Raw genomic sequence first — 20,383 nt, forward strand, 5'->3', positions numbered from 1 at the left:
CTTTTACCTTAGGCTTCTTCTTCGAATTACGTTTTAACTGCAGTGGAGGGTGTGGGGGGAGGAGGGGGAGAAAACAGAAGGGTATGTGTGTGGAAAATGAAGGGATTACTCACTGGACTAGTTGCCTTCTTTACAAAAAACAACCCAGTCTGTGTTACTGTGCGGTACAGGCTGATCTTTGCACCTCCTTTGGGTGGTATTTGAATATGCGTGTTTATGTGTGCTTAAACCTTGGCAAAGGCAAACACTTGGCATTTTAGGATGTCAGCGGTTTTTTTCTTCCTCATTAAGTAGTATTAATATATTATTTTAGAAACAGTCCATTGCCAGAATTAAGTTTTCTTTTTCCTTTTTCTTTTCCTTTTTTTTTTTTTTTTTTTGAGATGGAGTCTCACTCTGTTGCCCAGGCTGGAGTGCAGTGGCGCAATCTCGGCTCACTGCAAGCTCTGCCTCCCGGGTTCACGCCATTCTCCCGCCTCAGCCTCCCGAGTAGCTGGGACTAAGGGCGCCCGCCACCACGCCCAGCTAATTTTTTGTATTTTTAGTAGAGAGGGGGTTTCACCGTGTTAGCCAGGATGGTCTCGATCTCCTGACCTTGTGATCCGCCCTCCTCAGTCTCCCAACGTGCTGAGATTACAGGCGTGAGCCACCGCACCCGGCCAAGTTTTCTAGAAAAATCTTAGTATACTTATATTAATATATTTTGCTTTTTATAATAAACCAAAGTTGATTATTTTGAATTCACACATGGTGGTGGTGGTGGTGGTGGGGGGGATAATGGATTAATTGATTCAGACCAAATGTGATCCTCACCATAAAAGTGAAAGTTCAAAGCTCATAGGTCTGACAAAATTTCCTGAATCCTTGTCCTCCCAGATTCTGAAGTTTGGACTTGAGCCTTTGGGGCAGAGAGTGAATTGGGCCTTATGCAATTCTCGCAATACCGATGACCTGCAAAGGACAGTATTTATAGAAGAGATGAGCATTAGAGTTTGGATCTGGATGGGGCCAGAAATACCCTGAATTAAGAGTGGGAAGGAGAGCCCGTCAAAATCATTGATCTTAAAAATAAGTAAGGCTTGTGGGGTAAAATTTGAAATAAAGCAGAAAGATAAGGTTGTTTGATTATTATATAACTTAAAAAAGTGTTTATCAGCTTCGAATACCCCCAAGATGGTCACAGCATTAAGCCAGTTATGGGTCATTCGTACATAAGTGTGAAATTAGTCACTCAGCTTTAACAGCTGGATGAAAAATAGGGTAGAGCCTGGGATGAGGGAATACCAGGTCTGAGTAGGTCTTCCTCCCAAAAAGTTCTCTGAGCAGAAGGCATCATAATGTCTGGGCACTGGGGAGTGAATAATTAGGGGGCACAAAAGAAGGGATGAAAGACACCAAAAGCAAGCTTACTCGGTTTCTTAGTTTTGCTTAAGACAGTTTCAAATAGATGACTCCCAGCTCTGCTGTCTACTTTCCTGTACTAAATTCTTGTTAGAAACTCAGGGTAATGATGAACTAATGAACACACTATTTTCTTGATTCACTATCCAGTCGGTGAGCCTGCACCCCCGACTTGAACAATTCTCTATGCAGAAAAATCATGAGCTATAGAATGCTTAATATATAGAGTATGGGGAAAAACCATCCATCTCCATGTTAAAAAGAACATGATGGAACCAGGTGATTTAGGGTGCTCCATAGACCCAGTCTTAGACGACAATAAATTACACTGCAAGACAGTTATTCCCTTTTCACTTTTCTTTAAGTCTTTCTGGAAAGTCTTTTGTGTTAACATGTTAGCATTTTTTCATCTATATTTTTAACAGAATGCAGATCCAGACTCTAAAAGTTCTTGAAGTTTTAGCATCTAACTAGAATTTAATACAATTATCTTCCATTTATGGTAAATGATACTTTTTCAGTTGACATTCTGATATAAACTTTGTTTCATCTGCTTGTTCTGTGCTAGTCTAGGACACTGAGGCCTTGAGAGGTTAAGTTACTTGACTAAGAAAATTAGTATCTTTAAAAACCTTTCCTTTAGCCTCTCTTGACCAGAAAGAACCAGAAACTATGGATCCCTGAAAAAGTATCAGATTTCAGTGGCTCACATGTTTATAGCAGCCTTACTCACAATGGCCTATATTATTCCTGCCTCTCATCCACTGCTTCCCCACGACTGCTGTAACGAAATGGCGTTTGTAAATAGCTGAACAAACAGTCCAGAACTCATAGGACAAGTGTAAGTTTCCCACTGTTGGAAATACAAAAAAACATGAGAAAGTGTGTTAGTTCGGGTCTTCAGAGAAGCAGAAGCTAAAGCAGGATTAAACACGTTAAGATTTTTTATTGGGGTAAGTGCTTGTGGGAGGAAAAAATAGGGAGTGCTAGCTAGAGAGAGCATCAGACTGTGATGCCAGTGTGACCTAGAGTGAAGGAGAGAGACAGGGAAGGGTAGAAGGGCATATCTCAGACAGCCCTGTAGTCCCGGGAAGATCCAGCAGCGCCACTGGGCAGTTCTGGGGTGCATCTGCTGTCAGGAGTCCAGGGTACTCTGCTCAGTCATTGGTGGGAGCATCCTCCCGGAGGCATGGCCTCTGCAGGGCTATCTGGAGCCCTGGGTCTGTCATGCTTCCTGCAGCTTGGGGCGTCTATGAGGTCCTTTCTGGTGACCATCACAGAAAGATATGAGATAAACAAATCCAGGTTAATATCCACTATGTTTCAAAGCAGGGCCTACTGTGGTGGCATACCACTTTCAGATTCATCCAAATGGCAAGTAGCATTTTCCAAGGACTCTGGCAAAGCTCATAATGCGCATTACCTCATTTAATCTTCTCATCAGCTCTGTGGGACAAGTTCTGCTTTTCTTTCCATTTCACAGATGAGGAAATCGAGGCTTAGAGAAGGTGAGTAGCTTGCTCAAGGTCACCTCACCAGTAAGTGATGGAAGAGGTTTTCAAATCCCTTAATGTTGTTTCTCCTCCCCTGAAACAGGATTTGTGATCTGTTAAGTAAACCTGAATTCTGACTGCATCTCAGCTAACCTATTACCCTACTCACTTGGTTTGTTTTGTTTTGTTTTGTTTTTGAGGTGGAATCTCGCTCTTGTCGCCCAGGCTGGAGTGCAATGGTGCCATCTTGGCTCAGTGCAACCTTTGCCTCCCAGGTTCAAGTGATTCTCCTGCCCCACCCTCTTGAATAGCTGGGATTACAGACATGCGCCACCATGCCTGGCTAGTTGTTTGTATTTTTAGTAGAGAGGGGGTTTCACCATGTTGGTCAGGCTGGTCTCAAATTCATGACCTGAGGTAATTCACCTGCCTTGGCCTCCCAAAGTACTGGGATTGTAGGCGTGAGCCACCACACCTGGCCTGTTTTGTGCTGTTTGTTGGTTTTTGACCTTCTTCTAATCAGTTTTGCAATCCAGGGAAATGCCAGAGGTCCACAGTGTCCCCACACACAGGTCACTTACACTCTGGAAAGGGGTGGTGTAAAAAATGGGCTGAGCTTTATGCTCAGTGAGGGAATTTGAGTACACTGCACTCAGCACATTTAATGTATGAATCTGTTAACCAAGGTTGTTATCCAGGCTCCGCTGTTTCAAATATTTAGAAAGATGACTGAGGGCCGGGTGCAGTGCCTCACGCCTGTAATCCCAGCACTTTGGGGGGCCGAGGCAGGTGGATCACGAGGTCAAGAGATCGAGACCATCCTGGCTAACATGGTGAAACCCCGTCTCTACTAAAAGTACAAAAAATTAGCTGGGCGTGGTGGCGGGCGCCTGTAGTCCCAGCTACTTGGGAGGCTGAGGCAGGAGAATGGCGTGAACCCGGGAGGCGGAGCTTGTAGTGAGCGGAGATCGCACCACTGCACTCCAGCCTGGGCGACAGAGCAAGACTCCGTCTCAAAAAAAAAAAAAAAAAAAAAAGAAAAAGAAAAAGAAAAGGAAAGATGACTGAGAACCTGGATTTATTTTACTTTTGAATTCCCTTACTGTCTGCAGACTGCATTGCCATCTCTATAATTGGCTGTGACAGTGACCATTTACTCGTTGCCTCGTTACCTGAGTATATTTGGCTTGTCTTGAAACAAGCGGATGCTCCTGACACTTTCAGGTCCTGTCATATTTGATTTGCTCATTGATACAGTAGTTTGAATTCTTAGGCATAGTCCAGTGGGAGTTCCTGAAAAGATAGAAATACTTCCAGCCTATCTTCTTCCTCTCCCTCAAATCACTGACAGCCTTCATATGCCTATTGTGGAATACGCTGAGATTGCAGAATCACTTAGTGCCTTGATTTCAACTTCTGCAAAGTAAGGACAAAGCTGTCTGTCCTTCTCACTCCATAAAATGGCTAAGCTCGGCTGGGTGCGGTGGCTCACGCCTGTTATCCCAGCACTTTGGGAGGCCAAAGCAGGCGAATCACGAAGTCAGGAGTTCGAGACCAGCCTGGCCAACATGGTGAAACCTCATCTCTACTAAAAATACAAAAAATTCGCTGGGCATAGTGGCGGGCACCTATAATCCCAGCTACTCGGGAGGCTGAGGCAGGAGAATCGCTTGTACCCTGGAGACGGAGGTTGCAATGAGCTGAGATTGCACCACTGTACTCCAGCCCAGGAAACAGAGTGAGACTCGGTCTGAAAAAAGAAAAAAAAAAAAAAAAAGGATGGCTAGGCTCAAAAGAGATATGAGTGGAGAAGTGCCAGGAAATGGTAAAAGCATTATTAAGATAGAAACTTCTGGGTTGGGATTATATTTTGACATATTAACCAGTGTTTTGATTTTCTCCTGATGGTTTACTTTTTCCCTATCTCCCTTGGGGAGCTGCTGTGGCACTTGAGGTGCTTATAATCTCTGAGGAAGATGTGAGCCTTCCTGGTTTTGAGCTCCAAGTTAACACACAGTAAGAGTGAGGGCAAGGGTCTGAGGAGAGTGGGGCAGTAATGAGAAGATGACACGGAGGTGTGGGGAGTAGAGACATCACTGGTCTTGGAGTCAGGATCCTGGAGCTGGCTTCCTTGATCAGGTAGCAGAAATCCCAGGCAGGCTGAGTATCTGAGAAGTGTCCAGGACTTTGCTCTGCTTCCTGAGAAGAGCCCAAGGAGGAAGTGACTGCCTGGAGGGTCTCAGTAGTCAGGGCTTGGACAAGGTTCACAAAGGCTCCTCATCCCCAGGGAGGCTCAGGGCAGCCATTGACCGAATCCCCAGCACTGAAGACTGATTCAGAGAGTACCCAAGGGAGAGGTATCAAGGCTAGAGGCTTCTCTCCACCGGCTCCTGCCACCAGGGCCTTAGCACAGGGTACCCCTGCTGAGGGGTCCTCAGTTGAATAGACTGGTTGACTGAATTTGAGATCAAATTTCTTCCCTGGAGGAATGAGAGCTCACATTAGAAGTTAAACTGAAACTGTTACAGGCCAGGGCAAGGTGGCTCACAGCTGTAATCCCAGCACTTGGGGAGGCTGAGGCCGGTGGATTGCTTGAGGCCAGGAGTTTGAGACCACCCTCGGCAACACAGCAAAACCCCATCTCTACTAAAAATACAAAAATTAGCTGGGTGTGGTGGTGCACGCCTGTAGTTCTAGCTATTTGGGAAGCTGAGGCATGAGAATCACTTGAATCTGGGAGGCAGAGGTTGTAGTGAGCCAAGAGGGTGCCACTGCACTCACTGTAGCCTGGCAAGAGGACAAGACTCTGCCTCAAAAAAACAAAACAAAAAAAAGCAGTTAAACTGATACAAAAAGTATAAAGCTGCATGTCAGGCCTCTGAGCCTAAGCTAAGCCATCATATCCCCAGTGACCTGCACGTATACATCCAGATGGCCTGAAGCAACTGGCTTGTAAAAAAGTGAAAATAGCCTTAACTGATGACATTCCACCATTGTGTTTTATTTCTGCCACAACCTAACTGATCAATGTACTTTGTAGTCTCCCCCACCCTTAGGATGGTTCTTTATAATCTCTCCCACCCTTAAGAAGGTCCTTTGTAATTCTCCCCACCCTTGAGAATGTACTTTGTGAGATCCACCCCCTGCCCCCAAAACATTATTCATAACTCCACCGCCTATCCCAAAACCTATAAGAACTAATGATAATCCCACCACCCTTTGCTGACTCCTTTTTCGGACTCAGCCCGCCTGCACCCAGGTGAAATAAACAGCCTTGTTGCTCATACAAAGCCTGTTTGTGGTCTCTTCACACGGGCACATGAAACACTGCATTCCTTGCACATCTGAGTTTATACGCTGTTTGTATTTGCCTTGCCCACTGGAGTTATTACTAATCCAATAAGACATGTTCCAGAAAAACTTTCACCTTTGTTTTTTGTTTGTTTGTTTTGAGACGGAGTTTTGCTCTTGTTGCCCAGGCTGGAGTGCAATGGCACGATCTCGGCTCACTGCAACCTCTGCCTCCCGGGTTCAAGCGATTCTCCTGCCTCAGCCTCCAGAATAGCTGGGATTACAGGCACATGCCACCATGCCCGGCTAATTTTTGTATTTTTAGTAGAGACAGGGTTTCACCATGTTGGCCAGGCTGGTCTTGAGTTCTTGACCTCAGATTATCCACCCACCTGAGCCTCCCAAAGTGCTGGGATTACAGGTGTGAGCCATCGTGCCTAGCCAAGCTTTCACCTTTGTATGGGAACAAATGAGGAGAGTAATTCCGGACAATTTTGCAAAGAGATATGAACAAATCCTTACCAAGGAAAGGAAGTGAAAAGTGTGCTAAGCACAGGGTTTCAGCAGATAACCATGATGCAACGTGCACAAGGCACAGCCTCTTTGCTGCCTTGTCTCAGGTCTTTGTCATGCAAACCCTCCATTGAGCCCACATTTTGACTTGTCCTTTGTACATGATTGATTAATTGCAGGCTTTAACTATATAAAACATATAGGCTTCTATAAAAAATATTATTGATTTTTAGAGTTTTGTCCGTTATGGGGGTGAACCTAAGGAATCACAAACCCCAAATTCTCAAATGCCAAATACTTTAACTTCTCTAAGCTGTTTATCCATCGTTAAAGTTCTAACTAGCAAGGTGCTTAGAGTAGTGAAGGATAACATGTGTTAGCTTAAAACATACAGAAATACAGGAAGAAAATAACTTCCCTTTCACTTAATATTTCCTAGGATGGAGGCTGGGAGTCTGATGATATACTGAAGGCTGATCTCATATACAAATGAGGGCTTTTCTTTTTGCATTTCTTGTATTAAATAGATTATAGTTCATTGAGCATAGCTTTCATAGCATAACCTACCTCTGTTTTTCAAATTCAATGTTTCTAATTTATTGATTTATTAGGAAAATATTTGTTAAGCACCTACTATGAGTCCAGCATTGTGCTGGACACTTAACAGTGAACCAAACTGACTGTAGAATAACAAAACACCTTGTCTCCCCAGGATCCTATCTTCTGAGAACCACCCTCTTCTCTTTATCTTCCTGCTTCTGGTCTTACCTTTAAGTCCAAGTCCCTATACTTACTGTAGCAATGGCTGTTTTACACCCTGACCCAGTTTTTACAAACATGACTATAGGACTCCTGTAGGGTCATGAAAGAAGAACTGAGCATTAGCCAACTTGGAATATCAACAATGCGATCATTGAATGGGTACTCACTGTATACAAGGTACTGTGCTTGCTGCTAATGGTAAAAAAATTCAGTTCATGGCATCTGCCTTACCCAGAACTTTAAACTAGTTCAAGGCACCATATTCGCATTAAAGTACAAGGCAGACTATGCTAAAGAAAAAACAAGTAGCCCAGATCTTAGGTGGTATCTGAGGTCACAGGAAGAAAAGAACATCTTGCATTTGTCTAGAAACCAAATGATAACAGCCATTTCTCTATCTTCCTAGAAGTTCCATTTCCTTCTCCACCTTATTGAATGATAGTTTCTCAGTCATTGAGTCATAATACATTTCCAGCTTAAGATGAAAATGTAAAGTTTCTCCCCACTCAGAATTTTCATTTTATGTTTTTTAGGGAGTCGATGTGTGAATTGCAGAGACAGGCTGATACCAGCAGGTGGAAGAATTCACCATTTGAACTCCACATCATAGGCTAGTGAATGGTTCAGCAGGATGTGACTGCAATTTTAATCACTGCTTCATTTCCCTTTCTTTGTTCCAGATATTTATGCACCAAAACCCTGTGAGAAAATGACCCATAATCTGAAGAAGATAAATAAAAATGGATTATTTTTATCACTCTAGACAGAGCATAAAGAGATGGCATTTTCTCCGTCTTAAAATCTTAGATGTAAATACATCGAAATCTAAAGAAAAAATTATTCTGATAAATTGGAGAAATTTAAAAATTATAAAAATTTATGGGGTTTCAACATTCTTATGACAGATTTAAAGAACACTCAAAGTTTGATGTGCTAGTGGCTTGGGCCTCCCAGTGAACCACATGAGCTTACAGGATTAGGGTCATGAAGTAGAGGGAGCGGCGCTGGGGTCCAGCACAGGGTTTCAGGCCTGTCTGGGCACATCTGTGAACTGGCAAGACAGGCCTGGGTGAACTCGATGTGACTAGGGGAGGTGGAGCCATCTGGGAAAGATGTCAGGTCACACCCACTGCTGGGATTTAGATGTATGCGGGCATGTCTAGCAAGCTGTGAGGGCTGAGGAGGTTCCTGGGTGAGAACTCACCCTAAGGGCAGGAGTCTGCTGATTCACTTCACCCAGGAAGAAGCCTTAGTTGTCAGAAGGGAGCAGTAAGTCTGACTATGGCATGGTAGCAGTTTCTGGATTCTGTTCCCTGGTCCAGCTACCTAGAAGCCTGTATACCCTGTGGATGTAGAGGGCTGTCAGCAAACCCTGAAAGAATTTTCTCACCAAGCTTTATAGAAAATACTCAGACTCAGAAACAGCGTCACACCTTCTAACTGAAAGAAGTGAGTCATTCTCTTGTATCTTAGAGGAGGATCTGGATGAACTGTGATGACCAGTGGGGCAGGGTGTAGCCAACAGGACTGGGAGCAGCACGTGGAGACACCTCCTGGAGACTCCCAGAAATACAGGACATGATAGTTGGAGGTTTGGTGAGACAAATGGGAGTGAGAACCACTGGCATTTGTGTTGGAGTTAATGGAATGCCCTCTGATTCAAAGACTCAGGGGAACTGGAGAGGTATGCATCTCTCTTTCACACATAATCAGCACATACACACATCTCACATCTCATATATGTGTGTATATGTGTGTGTGTATATATATATATATATGTCAAGTTATCAGAGTTTTCAAACATTTACTAAAAGAACTTTAATAAATGATGTCTTTTTATGTGTAAGCTCTTTGTAAACCCTCTTTTTTGGAGAGGATAATATTTTTCTAGCAGTAAAACGTACTTATTAAAATGTGTGGAAATCTTAAGTTTGTGTCGCAATGAATTTCTCCAAATGGATGACTCATGTTCTGTAGCTAGACTGAGCTACAGAACATTATGAGCAGCTCAGAAGCCCCGCCTGTGCCCGCTTCCTGTCACTCTCTCCTAAAGGTAATTGCTACCCTGATTTCCAATATGGCAGATTACTTTTGCCAGTTTTAAACTTTGTATAAATGGAATTATACAGTATGTCTCTATTTGTCTGACTTCATTTAGTCAACATTGTATCTGTAAGTTTCATTTATGTTCTTGCCAGATTTCTTATGTTTTCATCATTATGTAGTATTCCATTATATTAATGTAGCACATTTTTTTTTTTTTTTTTTTGAGATGGAGTCTCTCTCTGTTGCCCAGGCTGGAATGCAGTGGCACGATCTTGGCTTACTGCAACATCCACCTCCAGGGTTCAAGTGATTCTCCTGCCTCAGCCTCCTGAGTAGCTGGGACTACAGGCATGAGCCATCACGCCCAGCTAATTTTTTGTATTTTTGGTAGAAAGGGGATTTCTCCGTGTTAGCCAAGATGGTCTCAATCTCCTTTCCTCACGATCTGCCCGCCTCGGCCTCCCAAAGCACAATTTTATATATCCATTTTGCTGCTGATGGACATTTGGATTGCACCCAGTTTGGGGTTATTATGAACAAAGCTGCCATAAACCTATTTGTACATGTTTTGTTCTGTTTCAAGACAGTCTCATTCTGTTGCCTAGGCTAGAGTGCAGTGATGTGATCTCAGCTCACTGCAACCTCTACCTCCCGGGTTGAAGCAATTCTCATGCCTCAGACTCCTGGGTAACTGAGATTATAGGCATGCACCACCACATCCAGCTAACTTTTTGTATTTTTAGTTGCAATGGGGTTTTACTAAATTGCCCAGGCTGGTCTTGAACTCCTGGGCTTAAGCAATCCACCCACCTTGGCCTCCCGAAGTGTTGGGATTACAGGCATGAGCTACCGTGCCCAGCCTGTATATGTTTTTTATTGCATGCATGTCCTCATTTCTGTTGGAAATATAACTGCTAGATCTGATATATAAGTTTTAATGCATTTTCTTCTGTATGTGAAAAGTGTTGTTTGGGTACAGATGTACTGTTCTTTGGAAGTAAAATATTTGAAGCAATGAAGAAAGTTAATTTGACTAGAAATCCAGAAAGAAAGAGTTGACATTATTTAGAGTAGCTGGGTACTGATAATTTTATTTATGTATTTATGTTATTTATTAAGGTCGAATCTTGATTAGTTATCATAAGTTATAAGTGGTAACACTGTAAACCATTTCATTACTCATGACAGATTTAAAAACTTGCAGGATAGTTTTGTACTGCTATCTAGAATCTTTTTAGAATGCCTCATCCTGCAAACTAATTATTAATATTAACCCCGGGACAATAGGCTTGGAAAGTAATTTTTAATTAAAAAATTTTCTTCCTATCTGTGCAGATGGTTAAAAGCTGATTGCGGCACTTGTAGTTTGTAGCCTTTACCATTAGAAACCAGGAAAAATCAGTGAATCTTCTAATTTTTTATTTTTAGTTAATAAGTTGGCAAATTTGTTGTAAGCATTGACCACTGTGTTTCATGAGCTTAAGCTATGAAGACTGTTTGAAAAGGAGCAACACTAAGTCTGAGTCCTAAGAAACAAATGCTTTGTGATGTGGGCCTCACTCAGAATGTCTGTGGCTAAAAGTATCCCTGGAGGGTCAAAGTTATCCAGTGGATCTTGGCTCAACCTTGTGGATTGGGCGTCTAATCTACAGGAGTATCGTTTAGCAGATTTGTTGGAAGCTAATATTTGTTTTATTTATTTTCTAATAATAAAAATAGAATGTGTTTATTCTAGAAAATTTGGAAAACGTATACAAATAGAAATAAAAATTATATGTAATAACATCATCCTTTCTTAATATTTTGGAGTACTTTTTTTTCAGTTTTTAAAGTACCCCCTTTTTTTAAACATAGCTCATTTGTTCAACACATATGTTTCTGAGAACTTCTTGTGTGTAGATGGCAAAACTGAACAGAACCAGAAATCCTGCAACCCTTTATAGGGTCTCCAAGACCATAACTTATACAACAGAATCCAGAACAACTCTAAGGTCAGTGGTGGTGATGGAGAAGCTGCAGAGGGGATCTCTGGGTGACTGTAATGAAAAAGAGCTAACACAGCAGCCCCGAGACAGCAGACCTCAGAAAGGCCTACTTGCAGGGTTGACCCATGGCCAGCATCCGGGAACTTGGCTTTCAGGAGTCTTCCTACCATTCCGTAATTGAGAAGGATGGTTTACTGTGCCTAGACTGTTTGTACAAACAATATGGTTTATGCTGAATACCATTGTCCTGCTGGAAGTCTGAAATTTTGTATGTGCTAGGCAGAGGGTTTCTATGACCAGTCCCCAATAAAAACCGTAGGCTCTGAATCTTATGAGCTTCTCTAGTAGAGAGCACTTTGCATATGTTGCCTCATGTTGTTGCTGGAGGAGTTAAGTGCATCCTGTGCCATTTTACTGGGAGGACCCTGGAAGCTTATGTCTGGTTTCCTTTGGGCTTTGCCCCGTGTGCTGATTTTGCTTTGTATCTGATTTTGCTTTTGCTGGTTTTGTTTTGTGTCCTCTCACTGCAAGAAACTGTAACTGTGAATACATTTACTTCTGAGTCCTTTGAATCCTTCTAGCAAATCACTAAACATGAGGGTGGTCTTGGGGGCCCTTGAAATGATGACCCACTAGGAAATTAAGTTACCAGATGAGTCATTACCTCTACTTTCACAAAGGCCCTTAGGATAACGTTGGGCATATAACTTTTTGAGTAGAAGAAATATTAGAGGAAGTGTGTTGTTTGGGCGTTGGCTTATTCACAATCAACTCTGCCCATATTAGCTTACTCTCCAATCCCCAAATCACTTAGTCTCAATCATACAAGCGCTTTTCACTTAAGACTGACACTGGTTTAGGCTGGGCGCAGTGGCTCATGCCTGTAATCCCAGCACTTTGGGAGGCCAAGGCTGGCAGATCATGAGGTCAGGAGTTCGAGACCAGCCTGGCCAACATGGGGAAACCCTGTCTCTACTAAAAATACAAAAATTAGCCAGGCGTGGTGGTGCACACCTGTAGTTCCAACTACTCAGGAGGCTGAGGCAGAAGAATCGCTTGAACCCCAGAGGCAGAGGTTGCAGGTGAGCCGAGATTGTGCCACTGTACTCCAGCCTGGGTGACAGAGCAAAATTCCGTCTAAAAATAAATAAATAAATAAAATTTAAAAAGACTGACATTGGTCTATATAAATTAAGGAAGGCTTTTCAAAAACTTGGCAGGGAGGGAGGTAATGGAAGAGAATAATCTCACAGAGCAGGACATGCCTTAAAATTGGATATCAGACATCATTGCACCCAAAGTCCATTAGACAAACACTGTCCAAGGGAATTCGTTACTGGCTGTTTCTTTCCTTGGGTCTTATTCTGCTTCCATGTTTCTGGTGACCATTGTTTTGGAGCAAAATGGCTTTTACTATGTCCTTTTGTCTTGAGAACTCCAACTGCAATCTCTGAGCTTGCCAGAAGCAAAAAGGAGTCCCTTAAAATGAAACCAACCAGGCCAGGTGCAGTGGCTCATGCCTATAATTCCAGCACTTTGGGAGGCAGAGGCGAGTGGCTCGCTTGAGCCCAGGAGTTCAAGACCAGCCTGGCCAACATGGTGAAACCCCGTCTCTACTAAAAATACAAAAATTTAGCTGGGTGTGGTGGCGGGCGCCTATAATCCCAGTTGCTCAGGAGATTGAGGTACCAGAATCAGTTGAACCTGGGAGGCAGAGGTTGCAATGAGCCGAGATCGCGCCACTGCACTCCAGCCTGGGCGACAGAGCGAGACTCTGTCTCAAAAAAAAAAAAAAAAAAAAAAAAAAGAAAAAGAAAAGAAAAAAGAAAACAACCAGCTCCCATTCCCAGATGCTATCTGCACAAAGATGAATTACTGCACAGAACAATTTAGTTCCACATTATCTCAGTCATCTCTGCTGGGCAGGGCTGGGGTTTTCCTTTTGCATAATCAGAGGTTCCATGAAAGCATTTTAACAACAAAAGCAGGCAGGGAGAAGAAAATAAGCAGTTTTTTTCTGAAAACACCCTTCTAGTGTCCTCAATGCAGCAATGGCTGGAACTTAAAAATTCCCATCCTTCTAGCCATCTTACTCTCAACTCCCCTCTTTTGTTCTGCTACACAGAGAAGCATAATTTTTGTCCTCAAGAATGTGAGCAAAATGCCCTGAGCATGGCTGGCCTTTGAAGATCTTGTATTTCAGCCCTCAGATGCAGCATCACCTCCGCAGCACGGTGTATCCACTGCCTCCAGTCCTGGTGTCACGGAGAGGGACGGTCTTCACTGGATATGAAAAGAGTAGGCGGGGTGCCCTCTTGGCTGCAGCAGATATTCTCATAGCTGCCAGGGTATTATTTTGTGCAGGTCTACATTTCTGAGCTGGCTGCTGATACTGGAGTGACCCAAGCTCCCTTTTCTCTCCTTCCCAGGTGACCATGCTTCTCTGTCCCAGAGGGTACAGCCTGTTTATTTCAACAAATTCCCTTTGCACACAGTTGTGTTTCGCAGTCCAGCCTCCTTTATGCTGACATTGATCTAAATGCTTTTTAGGCACTAGTAGGGACGTAAGTGACTTTATTTTAAATGCTAATCTGCTGACTAACCCCAAGTCTGGGAATGCCTCCAAAATGTCTAGGTGATGTATTACTGTTTATGTAGGAACACTTATTCATTATAAGTTTCCCTCAAAACAACCCTTGATAATGTTGCAGAAATCATAGGCTGTGATGCTTATAGCCACCTACATATTCTTTCCAGAGTATAGATACTTTTTCCTCAAGATACACATCCTGGGTCTGGGCAATCGCAGTGCAGAGATTTACCTGTCTTGTAGCCAGCTGCCTAAGACCAAGCTTCTGTTTGTAAGTTCCCCCCAATAAATCAATTTATTTTATTTTTATTTTTTGAGACAGAGTCTCACTTCATCATCCAGGCTGGAGAGCTATGGTGTGATCTCAGCTCACTGCCACCTCTGCCTCCTAGGTTCAAGCAATTCTCCTGCTTCAAGCTTCTGAGCAGCTGGGACTACAGGCACGTGCCATCATGCCCGGCTAATTTTTTTATCTTTATAGAGACGGGGTTTCCCCATGTTGGCCAGGCTGGTCTCAAACTCCTGACCTCAAGTGATCTGCCCACCTCAGCCTCCCAAAGTGCTGGGATCACAGGCGTGAGCCACCATACCCAGCCCCCCAATAAATCACTTTATATCACAGACTGAATTTGTCTGCCTCATTCTTTGGTGTCTTGGCTCCTTCGGCATTTGGGGTCCACTTTGCCTTTATGACCCTTTCATATATGCACTGTCAAATGGTTGACAGGATTTCTAATGCTATTGAAACTTCTAAATTTTAAGAAGCTCTTATGGGTTTCTTAGTGGGAAGTTGTAAGAAATTTTATTAGAGATTATTACCTTGATCAGCAATGACCTGAACATTGAAGACTGGGAGATTTAATTGAGGAAACAGAAAAGAGATTGAGCAGAGGATGGCTCTGGAAGCATGGGGTAAGCTGTAGTATTGGAAGCTTTCCACACTTCGGACACTGTATTCCTGGTGAGAATTGTTTGGCACAGAAAGTAAAGTGAGGGGGTGCCAGGGAGACACCTGGCTTACTTGGGAGCTTTGCGTGAGGTTGGCCTTGTTCACTGTCCTCCAGGACACTTGGTGGGGACTAAGACCCTACCGAGAAGAGTCTCTTTTATACCATCTTGGTGGTCCTCTGGGAGGGCCAGGGCCAGCTTGCAGGGAGACCAGTTCTCTATCAAAATTTCTCCAGGTCCTGGACATAAACCATTTCAATCTATTCCAGAGAATGGGGGAGAAAGACTGATTTCCTTCTCCTCCAAAGCCACTCTCTGATGCCAGTTGATAACATCTTCTTTAAGCCATACATGCCAGTGCAGTGAGCAGATGGAGCTGAGAAGCCTTGCTCAGTATTAAGTATTAGAGGTGTGTGCATGGGCAGTTGTGGTTGGTTTGTTCACGTGCACATGGAACAGCTTACAGGGAACAATACGTGCATGGAGTCATATTGCAGAAGACATGGTCTCTGCCTCCAGGTAACGCATATTCACATAAAGTACTGCTAAACAAAATTTAAAACTTGAAAATCATTCAAATCTATGTTTGAGGATCCACAAAATACACATAAAACTGGAATTTTAATTTGTTACTCCAAATCCCAAGTGGAACAACTTTGCATATGAGGACGGAAGGGAGTTGAGCAGCTCGCTGGGCAATGTGTGGATTCGTGCTTCTCTGCTATGTGGAAAGTATGGTTAAGATCGAAGGCCCCAGGGCTGGGCACAGTGGCTCACTCCCATAATCCCAGCACTTTGGGAGGCTGAGGTGGGCAGATCACCTGAGGTCAGGAGTTTGAGACCAGCCTGGCCAGCATGGCGAAACCCCGTCTCTACTAAAAATATAAAAATTAGTCGGGCATGGTGGCAGGTGTCTGTGGTAGGCTGCTACTTGGTAGGCTGAGGCAGGAGAACTGCTTGAGCCTGGGAGGTGGAGGTTGCAGTGAGCTGAGATCACGCCACTGCACTCCAGACTGGGTGACGGAGTAAGACTCTGTCTCAAATAAATAAATAAATAAATAAATAAATAAATAAATAAATAGAGTGAAGGCCCTAGAACCGACATGTAAGTGTTTAAATTCCAGCTCTGTCAGTTACCAGCTGTGTGGCCTTGTGCAAATACAGAAACTTTATTTGCTATTGTTTCCTAATTTTTATAACAGGGGATAATGGTAATCCAATGACATGACGTTGTTGTATAAATTAAATGAGTTAATAAATATGAAATGCTTCAAATAGTGCCTGACACACTGAGCACTTCAGTAACAGTAGCAGTTAATACCTGCCCTAAGAAGTATTGGTGGGAACTATATTCAAGGACTATAAATCTTTTTAAGTTACTCAAAATCAAAACCCATTGTAAATCATTTTACCCCTCCACATCCTCACTGTGAACGTAATAGCAATGTATGTTTAATTATGTACTGACCGTTCTCCATTGCAAGGATAAACTTAACAGCTTAGACAAGAGGAATCTCCGTGAGCTCCTCCTGCACTAGACACAGCATATTTTCTAACTTAATCCTCACAACCACCTTAGGATACAGATATTATTATCTCCAATTTATGGTAAGCTAAAACTATTGTTTAAGGTTAATTACCTTGTCTAAGCTCACATCTAGTAAGTGATTGACCTGGGCTGAGAACTGGGTTTTTGTGACCCCAGAGTCCACGAGACAGATTTTCAGGTGAATAAGATTCAAAGAATTAAAAAAGTTTTGAAACCAGTTGTGTGGATCTTTATGTCAGAAAAAAATTCCCAGCTCAGTTTCTCGTAGCTTAGAGGCAGCAATTTCTTGTGTTCATTTCTTGGGAAAGAAGTGTCAAGTAAAATTGGCTGTGGTCCCAGTTTCTACTGAGTTGCGGAAGGCTATGTTGTTTTTTGAGCTAGATGAGTTGTGAGCATTTGACATTCTGAGACATAAAGTCAATATAGAAGAGAACCTCCCCTCTCACTGTTTATTCTCTGCTACGATTGTAAATGTCTCCCAGCTTTCTGCCATTTCCAAAACATTTACTTTTGTTAAAAAAAAAAAAATCCCAGAAATTAAAGGCCCAGACTAAACAGCATTCATTCATTTAAAACATTACGTAGATATAACCTGTCACTTCACTTTGCTTAAAACCCACCAGTGGCTTCCTGCTGCTCTTGGAATAAGCCCAAATACTTCATCATGGTGCAGGGGACCTTGCTCATTTTGCTGCCAAGCATCCATCCCTACTTTTCTAGAAATAGCACTCAAATTGGATTCAGTGGCTGGAATTCTAAGCGGTGATGTCCCGCCCTCCCTCAGCTAAGAGGCAGACCCAGGACCCAAGCAAAGTCAGACACCATCTTTCTGGAATTAAATCTTGAGCAGTGAGACAATAAAATAAGGACGAGCTGGAGCTTTTGTGCCCCCTTGGCAGTCTCTGATAAGACCGATATTCATCAGTTCCTGCTACCTTGATCCCCAGAGCTGCCCTGGTTCCCATCTTTCTAAGCTGCCCCATGTCTTTCTCACATATTCCTTCTATGCCTTTAGGTCAGCCACAGTCAGGTTGGGTGTTTTTGTAGCCTAAGATTCCTACCTGGCACACCTGCCTGGCAGGGCCTCCCTGCAGTTGTCCCTCAGTGTCTGTGGGGGCATTGGTTCCAGGACCTCCCTGAGATACTGAAATTCACAGATACTCAAGTCCCTGATGTAAAATGGTGTAGCATTTGCATATAACCTCAGCAGGCTGGGCTCTCCACCCTCCTTCCTCTCACTGCACCTCACCCTCACTAACTCTTTGACTTACTGGGCTTGTTTCTGCCTCAAGGCCTTTACCCCTGCCCTTGGTCCTGGCTTCTTCAACCCAAACATCACCCCTTCAAAGAGGTAATTGCTGACTTTTCTATATCTCTCTATCTCATAGCCTGTTGGATTTCCTGTGTTGTATTTATTAATACTTAAAATGATTTTGATCTTTGTTTACTTATTATTTCCCTATTAGAATATCAGCTCTAAGAATGTAGGGACCTTGTCTATTTTATTCACTGGTATTCCTGGTAATAGCATTGTTACAACAGTATTTATCACTTAATAGGTGCTCATTAAATATTAATTGAATGAATGAGTGTGTTGTCTGTGGTACATCCTATGTGTAGCAATCATATGTCATATAACCTACAGGTTAAGAGCCTGTGTCCTGGAGTCAGACTATTTGGGTTCAAACCCTGGCTGTCATACTTGTATACTGTGTGACTTTGGGCAAGTTGCTTAACCTCTTGTGCTTCAGTTTCTTCATTTCTAAAATGGTAATAATAAAAATGCATAAGTAAGATGAAGAGTAAGTAAGATGATTCACTAAAAGCCCTTGGTACATTGCCTGGAAAACAATAAGATTCAATATTTGGCAACTTATATTATTAGAGCATGGTCATCTCTCCGTATCCGTGAAGGCTTGGTTTCAGGACACCTCTGGGATACCAAAATTCACAGATAGTTAAGTCGCTGATATAAAATGGTGTAGCATTTCTCCTATATACTTTAAATCTCTAGATTACTTATAATACCTAATGCAATGTAAATGCTTTGTAAATAGTTGTTATGCTGCATTGCTTTTATTTGTATGATTTTTCTTGTTTTTTTATTTCCTTCCCAGTATTTTCAACCCAAGGTTGTTTCAATGCACCCATGTGGAACCTGCGGATATGATGCGTGATTGGATTTCTCAATTGTAAGAAGTTCTAGTTAGAGATTGTACGATGCACTACTGGCTTATTAGTAGCTCTTTTGGCCGGGCATGGTGGCTCATGCCTGTAATCCCAGCACTTTCGGAGACCAAGGCGGGCGGATCACCTGAGGTCAAGAGTTCAAGACCAGCCTGGCCAACATGGTGAAACCCTGTCTCTACTAAAAATACAAAAATTAGCCTGGCATGGTGGCACGCACCTGTAGTCCCAGCTACTCAGGAGGCTGAGGCAGGATAATTGATTGAACCTGGGAGGTGGAGGTTGCAGTGAGCCAAGATCGCACCACTGCACTTCAGCCTGGGCAATAAGAGCAAAACTCCGTCTCAAAAAAAAAAAAGGAGCTGTTTTGGAGAAAGCCAAAGCCAAGTTCAACATTTAATATATGCCATTTTGAAAAACTCTACTTACAATAGCATGCATTGTCTGCCAAAATACATGCTACTTTGCTCTTCAGACTAACAAACACAATTGGGGCCCCAAATGCCTCTCTATCAAGCAGGGCCACTGGCAGTTATATGTAATGTAATGATTACCCTTGCACGAGATCTGGACCTTGCTAGCATATTTGAGAGGCTGCAGAATAATTTAAAGAATGCAGTGGGATTACGTGTGTGTTTCTTTCTTTCTTTTTTTTTTTTTTGCATTTCTCTTTTGGCTATTTTGTTTGTATTGCTACTGTTAACTGAATTATAAATAATAGGAAATAAAGAGCTTCTGGGAAGTAGCTGGAAGCTTTTGACAGATTTAGACATCTGAATGATAGCTCTTCACGTATCAGTTGGTCCCAAAAACTTTTCCTAGATTTCAAAAATTTGTGATTTGTTCTCAGCATCTTGACAATTTTATTAATTATATTATCCAGTGTATGACTATTTCAATTGTATATTATCCAATGAATGATTATTAATTTTATGCATGCACAATATATTTTTTCATTTCTATACTGCATTATAATGGAATCTTTTAAAAGACCTTTTAAGTGATAATTAAGATGTGAATTTAAGTTTATCAGCTATCAAAGGAAATAACTCAACAGAAGTAACAGAATGATGAAATTGTTAGCTGGTGTAATGCCTCTGTGACACAGCTGAATTTCAGCTCTGCCCTAACACTGCTTTAAGAAACAGGATGCCTGCAATAAAAAGTTCCCTTTGTTACTGGAACAGTTGAGACTGGCTAGAACCAAAATAGCTGACAAATGACTTCAGAAAGAACTTGGGCGTCATTATAGTCTCATTTCCATGCTAAATGACACTCTGACCATCATCATAACAGTGGACAATTGCTAGGACAATGACCGGAAGAAGCTATAAAAGGACAAAAAAGAAGGAAGGCATTGCTCCAGTTCTGGGAAGTTCACTGACCATTTCCAGAAAAGACCTGAATCTTCCTCTTTTCATTTTTCTTTTTCTTTTTCTTTTCTTTTTTTTTTTTTTTTTTGAGACAGAGTCTCGCTCTGTCACCCAGGCTGTAGTGCAATGGCGCCATCTCGGCTCACTGCAACCTCTGCCTCCTGGGTTCAAGTGATTCTTCTACCCCAGCCTCCTGAGTAGCTGGGATTACAGGTGCATGCCACCACGCCCAGCTAATTTTTGTG

The sequence above is a fragment of the Nomascus leucogenys genome, chromosome 1a, assembly GCF_006542625.1.
Source record: "Nomascus leucogenys isolate Asia chromosome 1a, Asia_NLE_v1, whole genome shotgun sequence".
NCBI lineage: Eukaryota > Metazoa > Chordata > Mammalia > Primates > Hylobatidae > Nomascus > Nomascus leucogenys.